Raw genomic sequence first — 13506 nt, 5'->3', positions numbered from 1 at the left:
AGCTACACGGCTGATCTATTTAGGATTTTTGTTCTTTGTGATGAACGCCGAGACAGCAGTGATTGATTTTCCAGACTCGATGGAGAAGTAATTCAAGTTTCCTTAAAAAGTTACGAAGACAAATGAGATTTGCTTGTCGGTTGGGCCAGAGGGACATGCTGATGTAGTTGAAGGGCTTTCTGATTAGCAGAGTGGAGACTTAATGTAGATCCTGTAGGGACAGAGACTTGTACTTCCTCCAACTGTCTGGGTTTAATTAAGCCCACCAGTCCACCAGCAGCCAGCCAACCAGCTTCTTTTACATTGTGACTTAAAGACTCAAAGCACAAAATAGCTGCGAATCTGATCACTGAAGCTAAAACGTGCAGAGACATCAGCACCAAAGACGCAAACAAGTATGAAAATATTTGCTTTCTCACCATGTTTTACCACTCTTATTGTGCTTAATCAACCATCCGTGTGCTTATTTATCCACTAACTCAATCAGTCAGTGGAATAATTACAAAACATCCAATAAAATCACCGACCCAGGGAAATGTGACACTAATTTAAGCAGAAGAAACCAGTGTGATTTCCCTGCACATTAGTTCTTGGTAACCTGAATAGGACTTGAATCATTTGCGAATTATCTATCAGTTGCATTCCTGCCAAACACACTATAAACATGTTTCCACATGTGCTCATTCCATAGCGGAGCTGCCAAACAGCAGTCGAGCGCTGCTGAAAGGAGGCTTATCACAGCCCTCTATGATTTTCCTTGACAAAGAAATTGTTTTGTTTTGTTCCTATTCAAGGGAATCTGAGGCCTTAGTTACACTCACTATAGACGTGCTGTATATTTACTGTATCCTGCAAATTTATATGCACATTTTGAGCCAGTTATTTCCGGGCATGGCTGATACTTGCAGGTTGGGTACATTAATAAAGACGAGAAGGTTTGTGTGACAAAATCTGATTAAGCTGGGTGTGTGTGTGTGTGTTGCATGGACCTGAGCCCTGGGCTTTAAATGTGTGTGTGGACTTGCAGACCTCAGCTTGGAGATGTAATCTGATTTGCAGAAATGAACGGGTCGTTTCACATGACTGGTTTAAAGGACCACTGGCGCAAGGTTGTGCCAGTGTCCCTAACTGGGGTGTGTGTGTGTGTGTGTGTTTGTGTGTGTGTGAGAGAGAGGGGTGGGGGGTGCATGCATGTGTGCTTGCATGCTTGTGTGTACACACCTACAAGTAGTTTTATTTTTTTGGTTTTGCAAAGTGCACTGCAGAAATATGAGCATTTGTTAGTCCAGGCTTCTAAACAGTAGAAATAAAAAGGTGTTGAAGTTTGCTGTGCGGGTGAACAAACCAGAATGCCGCACTTATTCCGTTGTTCTTGGTTTTAAATAAGATTTATTTGGGAAAAGGTTACATGAAAGTAAGGCCACTGCTAATTAACAGTCGATTACACATCTGGAAAAAAGTACAGCTCTGCTTTAGACGCTGATGCAGGTTTTGTTTGCAACTTTCTGTTTACACATCTCTTATAATCAGAGCTTTATTTTGAACTAATGGACCATCAGAAATTATATCAAATAATTGAAATCATCCTATAGCCTCAGCCCTCTTTAGAGGACTGCTGGGATCAAATCCCCTGAAAGCTTTGCCTCTGAATCCTCTCTGTTTTTTAACATTGTTTGTTGATGTTTTTTCGGGGTGGAGATTCTCTGCTGGATGTGGTCCATCATGTGATTTTCATTGGAGAGTGGCCGGAGGAGACGACCACAGTAAAAGCAAGTGAGCGTGTGTTTGTGTGTCATCTGGCCTCGTTAATAAATGCAGGTTGTTTTCCATCTGGGGGTCATCAGTTGTGGTCATCACATACACAAGTGGAGGAGCGGGGGCCCTAGGAGGTGACGTTTGCCGCCACGTGCGTGCTTGTTGGTGTGTCCGTGTACATACTTATTTACACGTAATCATTGTGTGTTGTGTGTGTGATGTCCCGGTGTTCATGCCTGTCTCTTCTGAGAGGTTCAAGAGTGTGTGTTGGTGTTTGGTTGTGTCTTTTCTCTCCTGTGTGTACGGAGAGCTCATAAGCAGGACGATGCAGCGGGCAGGAAGCTCTGATCCCATCAGGCGTGTCAGCAGGGGCACTTTTTCATAAGGTTGTAATCTCACCACACAAAGGGGTGTCCAATATAAGAGAGAGCCCCTACCCCTGAGCTAATCAAGACCTGACCAACCCTTCTCCCGGCTCGCCAACCCTCTAAACATTACCTCATCTGGAGGCTTAGCCTAGCCACATGCTGCTCCAGCCTGCTGGTGTACATGATAACTCACTTAGCTCAGTACGATAGCTAGAAAAAACGGAAATATAAGAAGGGATATAAAAGAAATGGGACCAGCACACAACTACCTATGGTGCCTGGTGCCAGGGAAAGGTATTTTAAAAGGGAGAGGAAAGAAAGAATCATTTTACCATGTCCTCCAGAAACTCTGGGAAGCAATTTGCCGGTATTCAGTTTCTCTCCCCGCCGTCCTGTTACTGCTGTTTTCCCCTCAACTCTTGGAGCCTTCAACCTGAAAGGAGGTTCTTTAGTTCAGGCTTTGTGTCACTCGGAAACAGTGCATTTGTTGCCAAGGTAACAGGTCTGGGACAGTGAAACTCAGAAGCAGAGAGCACCTTTGTCCGTGAATGGATGAAGAGGGGCCGGAGCTTTCATCAGTCCAGAGAGCACAGCTTCAGTCCTAAACACGTCCGTATGAAAAAGTCTGTGAACAAGAGAAGTTTCTTGATCCAATATCTACCTGAACCTGTTAACCTTATAAAATATAACCAGCACACCATGCAATTTAAAATGGTACAATGGAAAAGCCACTGTGACTGCCTCCCTTCTCTTAACCTGCCAGCTTCTGCACAGCTCCCCTGAAACCTCAGATTTACATAGAACAGAGTGGGGTGATCTGTCGCTTCTCCAGGTTTGGCTTTTTAAATGTTCTGTGAAGATACTGGAGAAGGTCTTGAGTCATGTGGTTATTGCAAAACCAGGTTAGGTTGGCCAAGAGCCTAAAAAATAATGCAACAGGAAGGTGGTCGGGGTAGCTGAGTGATAACCTAAGCCTGAGAGGGTTTTTCTCAGGTTTTTAATGATGGAGTGACGTCTTTTGTCATTTTTTGCATTTGTGCAGTTATTGTGTGGATTATGATTACGAAAAAGTCTTTTTTAATTTATAGAACTGTGTCCATGCTAGAGAAAGGTCTAGAAGCACACATTACCATTCTGCTATAGGGGAAAAATGCTCTGGCTTGTTTGTATTTCTTTGAACCAATCACAGTCGTCCTGGGCAGCTCTAACCCAGTGTGCAGAGATGGTGTCCTTGCAAAATATGGTCAGGGGGCAACATTGGTGGGACACTTGCACGGACTTTAATTAAAATGGCTCGGCAAATGAAAACAAAACAGAAACAGACATATGTCGACGGCGTGATAAAAAAGAGAAATGGAATTTGACAGTCGGTGCCCTAGAGATTAAGGGTGAATCCAAATTCTCATTCTTTTTCAACTTTTGTTGGCCGTCTATTTGCTGGTTACGCGGTGGATGATATGAAATTCCTCATAGCCCTCTCTTTCAAGTGTGGTCCTCTGGAATCTTCATTTTAAGGGCTATGTAGCCCTCGGTCTTGGCCCTAGCCCTTACTCCAAATGAGAATTGATACACCTCTACCCCTCACGTGAACGCGCAAAACCAAGGGGAAGGGGGAAGGGGTGGAAATGAAATGCATCCTTAGTCTAACTATACTTAAGCTCTGGAGCACCTCACTGGACCTGTGAAAACCACAAGTGATTTGCTAGTTGTATGCAGCTCCTGTACAACATTATTACAACAATATCGCAGAAGCTTATGTGAAGTGTAACAGATCGATAAATTGGTGAGGTCAACTGCAGGGTAAAAAGATGTGGCAAATAAATTCCGACTGGCTGTGTCAGAAAATGGGGTCCTGCATGTTTTTTAGTTTTGACAAGACCATAGTGGCTAGAAAACTGCACACATCACAACCATCTGTAGCTGGTCGCTACCATGACTCACTGTCGCCTTTCGAGGTACAAATGACATTACAAGACAGGATAGCTAAGGGCTAGCTGGTTAGCATGTGCAATACGCAATACATAGACGTCTTTGACATCATGTTAAATCTGTTCCTTCTTCACCTTCTGTCGATTTTGTTAGTTCATTTTTTAAGATGTTTTTAAACTAAAATCATGTCCATATCTTACATATTGTACCTTTAAGACATATGATACAGCTATTCATGTCCAGCTGCTGGAACTCCATACAAGTGGTTCCCAGCTTTCTTGACTTACCTTTTAAACTGAAGCATTGTGTGCATGTGGCCCATCATCACTGGTTGCAAACACATTGCATATGAGTGATTGTTTCCCCCTGTTTTGTTTGACTAATGTTTATAGGCATTGAGAGGTAAAAATTTCCAGTACAATTAGAGGAATGTCAGAAAAAAAATCTATGAAATTTTATGTAGCATACATGTTTTTTTCCTATCTTGCTAATCATCTGATTCCTCAAATTTATTTTGAGACTCAGTGTTTGGAAAGCACTGTGCTATAACCTCATCATACCTATGCAAACAGAGGAAGGAACTGATTGCTCTCCCATCGTACTGTAGGAAAATGAATATTTCTCAGAGTGTTGATGCAAGTTTGGGCAGAGTTGGACCGAATTACATCTGATTCCTCTGTTTCTTGACGACTTTTGTGTTTACTCTTGAGTGAGCTTCTCTCTGAATCATTTTATTCCCCCATCCTTTATCTTTTTCAGATGATCTCAGGTGAGCACCCAGAAGAGGCTGAGTCATGGAAACATGATCTCAAGAGATTCAACAGGTAGGGATGACTCCGTTTTTTTCTCATGTTTGATGTTCATTCAGTGGAATATGTGATCACACACAGTGCAGACGTATTTTGAAGTGACAGTTGCTATAAACAACCAGAGTTTGGTACATCCAGTGATCAAACAGAGGTAGCACCAGTTCACATGTATGTGAGACATGATCAGGGTGGTGGCACTGGCTTTATGCCCGTGATCTTGCTTTTTTTTTAAATTGTGTAACTGAAGTCATGACAGCACAGTAAAGAATGCAGTGGCACAGAGATATCACTTCAAACACGGCGTCTCTCAGGAGCCTCAGATCCTTTCAGGGGAACTGAATGAAGATATGCTTTGATGGCCCACCACAGAGTCGGTGGCCTTCAAAGAAACCTGTTGATGGGCTTGTGCGGGGCAGCCAGCAGGCTGAATGAGTGGCACTGTATACGTGCGCCTCTCAGGGTAGCCGTGGGTGTTCTCAGTGGAGGTCAAACATGCTTGACCCCAACATGAGTAGTCTTTTTCTATAGATTTTAGGCCTGCATTATCTTTTTTTCTCCTTCTACCAGGTTCTCTGGGTAAATGAAGGGGAACTGTGTGTGTGGATGGCAGGGTGCCAGCAGACAGGTACAGTAGATGTGCTGATGAGGGAGGGCGATAGGGGCCGGCCTCAGTCGCAGCCCCAGGCACAGACAGGCGTACACGGGCAGGCTGAGACTCAGAGGCAGGTTGGGACCTGGTTCTGTATGCTGATGCTGCTTTACTGGCTCCGCTCCAAGGTGAGGCATAGGAGAGAAACGTGGGAAGGGAAAAACCAGAATAAAGGGCACAGGGAGCGATAGAGAAAATCAGGTGAAAGGATGATTGTTGAGTGGTGAAGCTGAAAAAGCACACAAGCAAAAAATGAGGGTAGATAATAACAGAGAGTGTTAACAAAAAGGCAAGAGAGTGGTTGTGGCCGAGGTTAGGGGAAGCAGGCTGGAGAGAGATGAGGATGTGTGAGGCCCAGGGGAGGGAGAGAGAAGCGAGGGAGGAGGAGATGAAGAAAGAGTGTGCAAGTGAGGCCACATCCTGTGCGCTGGTGGAACGTGACTCCTCGCAGGTAAACCAGCTCAGAGGTGCAGACAGGCAGAAAGAAGATGAGAAACACTGATTGATGACTACTTACTCTCTGACACGTTGCTTCCCTGGGCAAAGACGGGCCGGTCCCGCCATTTTGGCTGAGTGGATGGTGCGTGGGGACAGACGACGTAATGTTTTGCGGGAGGTTAAAAGCGCAAGCACAGGTAAAGCAGAGCACAGGTTGTCAAGAGGCCACCTACCTGCATTACCTCACCTGGGGGTGTTCTGACAGGAAAAAAGCAGATGTTGTTTGCATAAGACAACAACATCCAACTGTTTATCCGGATATGAAACAATTTCCTCATCATCTTCTTTTACTGTTCACACACTTATGTTCTAGATAAAAGTGATATTTTATCTCTCGAGACATATCGTTTTTTTAAATCAAGCCTTTTCTGGGCCTGGAGCGATACTAGATTTGACATCTTAATTCTGGTATTGGACTGAAAAGTAGACAGTTCCAGCTGCACCGTGAGAAGGCTCGGTGATTTGTATCCACACTGCTGGAAGCAAAACGCTCACCCTCGATTTTTGCCACCACTCATAATGTGATAATTTCAGCTGTGGATGAGGCTCTGGGTGGTTCATCTGCAACTTCTTTATGCCAGTTTGAACCCTCGAGTCCTTGTGTGGAAAGTTTGCGAAAGCAGCCAAATCTGCTCAAGGCATCAGCGGAGAAGAACTTAGTGTTGATTAATTCTGGGTGTTTTATAAATCTCTGGTTGTTTTAAGTAACATTGCTGAACAGTTACTTTTAACACTGAAAAAGAATGTTGCCAAAAAGATTAAGACGTCTAATTTTCTGTAGTATGCGTATGAGAAACATGTGTCAGTGTTCAAGCTTCAAGTGGTTTTTGGCTTCAGTCAATCATTAGTTTCTGTATTATGTTTCTAGGATCATATTAAATCCTGGTTTGGACTTCGGACCAGCATCCCCTGCAGCAGATGTTTGCTCCTGGCGTGGCTGCGAACAGCGTGAGCTCCATCGCTGACAATCTCGCTCTCAGGGATCCAGCGCCAGCAGCTTGGACTTGGAGAAGCCTTGACGTAAACTCAGCGGGACAGTGGAGTGCACTCTGCCGCTCAGACATTATGGAACAGATCAGTCAACCCTGTGCGGAGAGGCGCGCGATAGGAAAGTCAACTCGATGAATGTCCGTTTACCGTAGTTACCACAATGGATCTACACATTGTTTGACTTTTTCTAAATTGAACCTGGATTAATATTTTCCCATGTATACATCTGCTTTTCATATTCTGTGTTTATTCACGCTGTTGCTCATACACAGCAGTTGTGACATATACTGTGTTATTCTGGATACAGTATCAACAAGCGCTGGAACCGTAAATGGAAAATAATCAGATGTTATTTTCATTTTTAGCTCTATTTTTACAGACTGACGGCAGCGCTCACACCACTGCAGTCACATCCACAGTTTAACTTGTGAAGAGAAATGTTTCTTGTTGTGTAAAATGAGTTAACGGACCTACTATCGAAATATCTCAGCAGCATTACTCAGTCTCGGAAATGTAACATTCCCATTTGACATCTTCTAATTGCGATCACAAAGAGGCCATTGTAATCAAGGTGCTTATGAATGCAAACCAAAACCTCGGCTATTGACACTACATTTCACTTTGACACATTGGCAGCTTTTGCTGTTATTACCGTCAGGCTGTTTATTCTCATGATGATTAATAGCTCCATAACTTTTGTTGTGTCTCTGAAACCCTATTAACAGAAATAAAGAGAGTGTATCCAAGCTGCTGTCTGTTTTGTCATTGCAGCTGCAGATCTCTGAGATTAATAACTGATAAGATGCTTTCACAGTGATCGTTATATGTTTACATATGCGCCTGCTTTAATTATTAGTCATGCTGGCTTCATTACCAGTTGGGCCAGTATGTGCCAGTCTGCAAATCAGGAGTTGTGTCACTTTTTTTTTTTTTTTTTGCCTCTCCTGTTGAGGTGATGAGAAGCAGAGTGAAAGTGAAGTTTAAAGTGAAAATGGAAAAGTGTGACATTTAAATGTTGATCCGCTGAATTGCTATTGGAAATCACAGGGTTTTACTTCACTAATACCAGTGTGAATAATAGGTCAATTTTGAAGCGGTGTAAAAAAGATAATTTACTTTTATCACAAGGTCTTTCTAGAAGTGAGAGTTTTCCTGAGAACGATGACCCCATGGAAAATGCGTTTTCCAGCTGAGTTTAGTGTCTGTAAACCTTGTACATATATTGTTGACAGAGAAGTGCTCAGTGTAGGTGAACGTGAGTCAAGCTGCAGGGAGTTTCTATCGTTTCGTGGATAAAAAAAATCCCCACACACACTCATCCAGCGAACACAACAAATGCATTTATTGTTTTAAATTAGTTTGAGTGAGTTCAACAATTCAGCAATGACTTCCCATTCAACTGTCTTTCACTGTCAATTTCAGCTGTGATTCAATAAGGTTTGGCTCTGGAAGGGGGAGCTACGGGCCCTGCGGGGGATGGGACATGGGTGCAGGGAGCGCGGGGAAGCGGAGTTGCTAAAGGGGGTAATTATTCCTCAAGGGGTTGCTTATTGTTGTCTTTCTCTCTGCGATAAAACAAAGCAGGCCGGGTTAGGGTCCACTGCAGTGTGCTCGGGCTTTTCTTCTGGCGCTTGACAATGTTCTGACAAGTTGTTCAAAGCATCATAGGGATCATATTAAGAATCAGATTTGCGGGGGACGAGGTCATCCCCATCTGTAGCAGAAAAGGGGTGTGAAGGCCCCGGCACTGATGTTTTGGAAGTTGAGCTTCATGACATCTTTATGGCCCTGCTTATGGTCAACAACATTAGCATGTCCACAATGGACTTCCCTACTTCGCCTGCCTCCCCCTCCTTTTTTTTTTTTTGCTCCCCCGCTTTTTCTCACACACATACACAGCTCAGGGGAAAAATGACCTCTCTGCAGCTCTCAATTCACTGCACTTCTATAGCCCTGAATGGACCGGCTCAACAAAAGGTGACATAATTTTCTCAGGGTTTGATTGGCCCCCTCCATGCCACAGGATGACATCATGCAAACCCGCCCCCCCCCCGCACTACCCCAACGCATCACAACCAGCACCAGCACACAACCAACACCTCCCCTCCATGTTCTTGGATGCTGGGTTGCCAAGACAACAGAGCTAGGCCCAGGCTGCGGGGCAGGACTTGGCAGTATATCGTGGCTTGGCTGTCCATAATGAGCATTGCTCTTGTGTTTGCGGTAAACAATCTTGGGAAATGATAGAAGGAGACGGGAAGGAGGGGAGGGACGAGGAACGCGGCCGTGGATATAATGGCGGCCTCCCACTTTATTCCACGTCTCCTCTATAGGGAGCGTTGATGTAACTTAATGCAATAAGAGAAGTATTCCAGCAAGAAGTGTCAAGCCACAAACCTTTAATGTCAAGCACAAGCTTTGTGTCGGCCGTCGAGCTCTCACTTGAAGCGCCGCCAAGTTTTGGTGCAAGTTTCATTGTGTCTCACTTTCTCTCTTATGAGGTTCAAGGAGGGAGTGAGTGTGTGTGTGTGTGTGCGTGCATGTGTGTGTGTTTGTGGGATGGAAGAGGGGGGCATTTGAAGAGGGATGTGGGCTAGTGCACAGCCCACAAGCCATGATTACTTTTCTTTAATTAATGAAGACAGAGGATTCGACATACTATTTGTAAAGTTTTATTTTGACTCTCCAAGTGTGGAAATTAGAAATTAAATTTTTAAAAGATGCACATTTTTGCAGATAAACTCTCTTTTCCCCTCTTTTTCTGTGTACCCACAATATGAAAAAGTAATTGGGGTGTTCCTCCATTTGTCGGTCCATGACGTCAAGTAACAAACCCTCGGGTTCTCCCACAGTATCAGAGCCAGAGGAGCTGCTATTGGCTGCCTGGCTCAGCCTGAACCAACCTGTGACCCCGACTAATAAATGCCACTTTTCATGCTGGTGTGCATCCAGGACTATTACAGGCCCTGTACACCAGAGTATCACACATATACAAATGGCCGTTTCCCCTTGGAATTGTCGTTAATGAGGATAATTTGAAGTGAGGTTGACACGCAGCCCCGAGCCAAACCTTGTTGGTTCCAAACACTCCTGCAGCATAGACGCCTTGAAGCACACTCCAAACCATTTCCTCAAATTGGAGCTGCATCCGAAGAAAAAATGACACAATTACTACTTGGTCTTGGAAAATATCCACATTTCTCGTTGAACGTTACATATTGCAATAAAGTCTCATGTATGACGCATGTCAGTGCTGGTACATACTGGTTTGAATGGAAAAAATAGGATCATTTTCTCTTTTTGCTCCTCCATACAGCTTTCTGTCTTTATCTTATCCATCATGCCAAGTCTCTTACCCACTTTAAAGTGCACCTCTTTATAGTTTTCATGCTTACTCTTTCTTGCTGTTCCTTGTGGTGTGATGTGATTAACTGTGGTGTGCTGGGTTGGCCCTTCCTTGGACTTTGTTGGAAGTGAGCATGACTTTAGTGGGTTTTCGAGCTTGGATGAGCGCTGACTGGGTATCGGTTACCTCTGGCATGCTGAGGGTGCGTGGGCTCCCAGTGACTATGACGTCGATGCACTCAGCTCTGCTTGCACAGGAGAAATGGTGGGAATCCACTGCTTCGCCTTTTCTCTGTATTTTCCACAATTGTTCTTTATAGAGGTAACCTATTTTCCAACAGGTTTTCACTTTCTAAATGTGTCATGGGATTTACCTTGAGTATGTTATGACCGTATTTTCCTAAGTAAGAACTTTATCAAAACATCAACAGCAAATTGATAGTGACATTAAGGTCATGTGCTTCCCAAAAATCATAAAATACGCAGCGGCGTTTCTGGTTTATTCGTGGTGACAGCCTTGATTGGCAAGGTGACATAGATGAGGCAGTTGCATGGGAAACCATCCCTCAGTCTGGGCAAGCACCCTCTCTCACCCTCTCCATCCCGCGCCTCTCTCCCACTCTCTTAATCCCCATTGAGAAGAGGGAAGGGGAGACTCGGGAAGCAGGAGAGGATGAAGAGGAGGAGGGGAGCGACAGAACAGGCCAAAGGCTTCACTGACATCCATGGGAATCTGCAGATCCATTCACTCGTAATTATTAGCATCAATGCAGAGAGGCAGTGGCAAGGCGAGGGGCGGGGGCAAGGGGGTGTGGGAGAGTTTTGGGGGTGGGGTTGGGTGGGAGGGAGAAGGAGGGGGGGGTCAGTCCGAGATGGAAATCAATCACCAGAAGAGGTTGTAATGAGAGCGAGAGAGGTGGTGAGGTGGAGGTTTACTTTTAAGGCAAAGATGATGTGAGCTTGACCTTATGAGCGAGCACATTTTGATTCAGCGCAGCATTTCCCTTTCCGTCTTCTCTGGAGAAGTGATTACTAGAAAATCATATATTTATAGACAGGGGGAACTATACAGTGCATCATCGAATGTGAAGCCAGTGGTCATGAACATTTGATCTCTGATTAAATCATTTGCCATTTAGTTTTTATGTTTTAGGTCACGCATGACTGGGTGAGTGCTTTTTAACGAATTGCAGTTGGTGCTGATTAGCAGCAAATCCTCAAACTTTAAGACTCCAGCTTAACATTGTTTTTGAATTGTTTGCCTCCTATGACACATTTGTCCTGCGAGTACATTTTTCACACGGATGTGTGAGACCGTAAAATAATTCATGTGTGCATGTGTGCTTCCTGCCCATCTGCGTGAAATGAAGGGGCATGGTGGACGTTCTCAAGTCTAGGATGCCAGCCCTCTGTCCCCTCTACATCATACATCACCCTGACAGGCCATTTCACTCCTGGATTCAGAATTCCGGCGGAGAGACCACCTCAAACACTCTGGGTTGTCCCCGCTTGGTGAGAACGTCACTCCCAGCCTGCTGAACACCCCGTTTGAACTTTTGCCGACTGGCCACAGAGCCAAGTCTGTCCGACGGGGGAAATTATGACAAATGATTTTTTATTTTCTCTCTCTCTTTTTTTTTTAACCACTCAAAAATCTGAAAATTTTCCAGCAGAGGGTGATTCAGCTCAGAGGCTTTAGTGGCCTGACCTTTTACTGATTGGCAAAGAGGAAGGATCACATTTAAATGGAAGACACTAAAAAAATTTTATTGAGGTGCATTTTCAGTGTTGCTCATTTCTTCTCTATGTGAAAGAAAGGCTGAGTCAAAGGTCAGGTCAGTACTTGTCCTCTTCGTTAGAAGGACTGGTGATACTCTGGAGTTTACCTTGGGAAACACAGTCAGATAGAGACGTCTCATTATGCCTCTGGTGAATTTAGACAGAGGGTGTCAAGCTGTCAGCTGCAGGGATAAATGATGTCTTCATGTGAAGCTGTCAGAAAGAAATGTCAAAATAAATTGGCCACATTTTTAGTTTTCATGCAGCGTCACAGCCTCTGAAATAAAAACACTATATATATACTTCTACAGCATACTGAAACATCAAATTATGTCTTATGTTTTTTTTAGATTTTTTTTTTAGATTTTTTTTATAGGGGTCACTGCAATTCTTGGGGTGGCACACCAAAACCAAAAACCATAACTGAATTTCAGGAATTGTTTTTAGGCTAGTTGAAAACTGTGTTAGTGTGAAAGCTCAGGGATCACATGCTGATATACTTTGGTTTCTTGTTTTACAGTTAACGTTCCTAATTATCTGATGTTCATATACTAACACTGGTACAGTTCACATTTTAAGGTCATATATCTGTATGTGTTAGATGATGCATTGGTCCTCATATAGCTGAGTTGTCCTGTTCCTTAAAAAGACAAATGTGTCTTGTGCTATCATTTCCAGTCACCAGAGCCAGTCATTTTACATTTTATTCACGTTTGGAATGAAAGGATTCTTTGATTTCTAATGACATCAGTTTTGTTTCTTGTTATCCGAATGGTAAGCCGAGTTTGTCACAGTACTTACTGACTGTCACTGAGTAATGATTTTGACAAAAAAGATCTTCAAAGTTTGCAGAAGTATGACACAGGCCACTGGACTTCCAAAGAGGGAGCGCAGACTCCAGGGGCTGTCCCAGGGTGACATATCTACAGAAAAACACTTTTATTTTGTAGCCAGCAAAGTAAAAATAAGAAAAACAAAAAACACCCAACAACAAGAGGAGAAAGACAAAGAAATATCATTTTTCTTTTGAAGAATGATGTTAGCGTACAGTTAGCCATGGACTTGACAAGACAGTTTTCTCCATTGGGATTCATTTTGTTAAGCCCTATATTGATTGGTGGACCCTTACGGACTAAAGAAATATAAATAATCAAGGAATGGACACATAATTGGACTTTAGGAATGCTTCAAAGGTAGGGAGTATTTTTTGGTGAACTGAGTGATTGAATTGTGGAGAATCTAACCAAGCTAACACTATGTAGCATGTCCACATTGACAAAAGTTTTAATATCTAATGCCATTGTGATGTCGCACACTCACACGGTCGGGTACAGAGGGAAGGCAGACGATTTAACGCTGTACAATATTTATTATCTTGTAGGCT

General features: G+C 43.6%; 1 long non-coding RNA gene across 1 annotated transcript in view; it reads left to right on the top strand.

Moving 5' to 3' along the window:
• The window catches only part of LOC126405298 (uncharacterized), a 59436-nt gene extending 51701 nt beyond the window's left edge, over positions 1 to 7735 (top strand). The window contains exons 3-4 of the long non-coding RNA XR_007571566.1: positions 4812 to 4876; positions 6877 to 7735. This is a non-coding gene — a long non-coding RNA (uncharacterized LOC126405298). The remainder of the gene's footprint in view (positions 1 to 4811; positions 4877 to 6876) is intronic.
• The last annotated feature ends 5771 nt before the right edge of the window (positions 7736 to 13506 follow it).

Source organism: Epinephelus moara, chromosome 18 (assembly GCF_006386435.1).
Source record: "Epinephelus moara isolate mb chromosome 18, YSFRI_EMoa_1.0, whole genome shotgun sequence".
Taxonomy (NCBI): domain Eukaryota; kingdom Metazoa; phylum Chordata; class Actinopteri; order Perciformes; family Serranidae; genus Epinephelus; species Epinephelus moara.
This window is presented reverse-complemented; position numbering and strand designations above follow the sequence as displayed.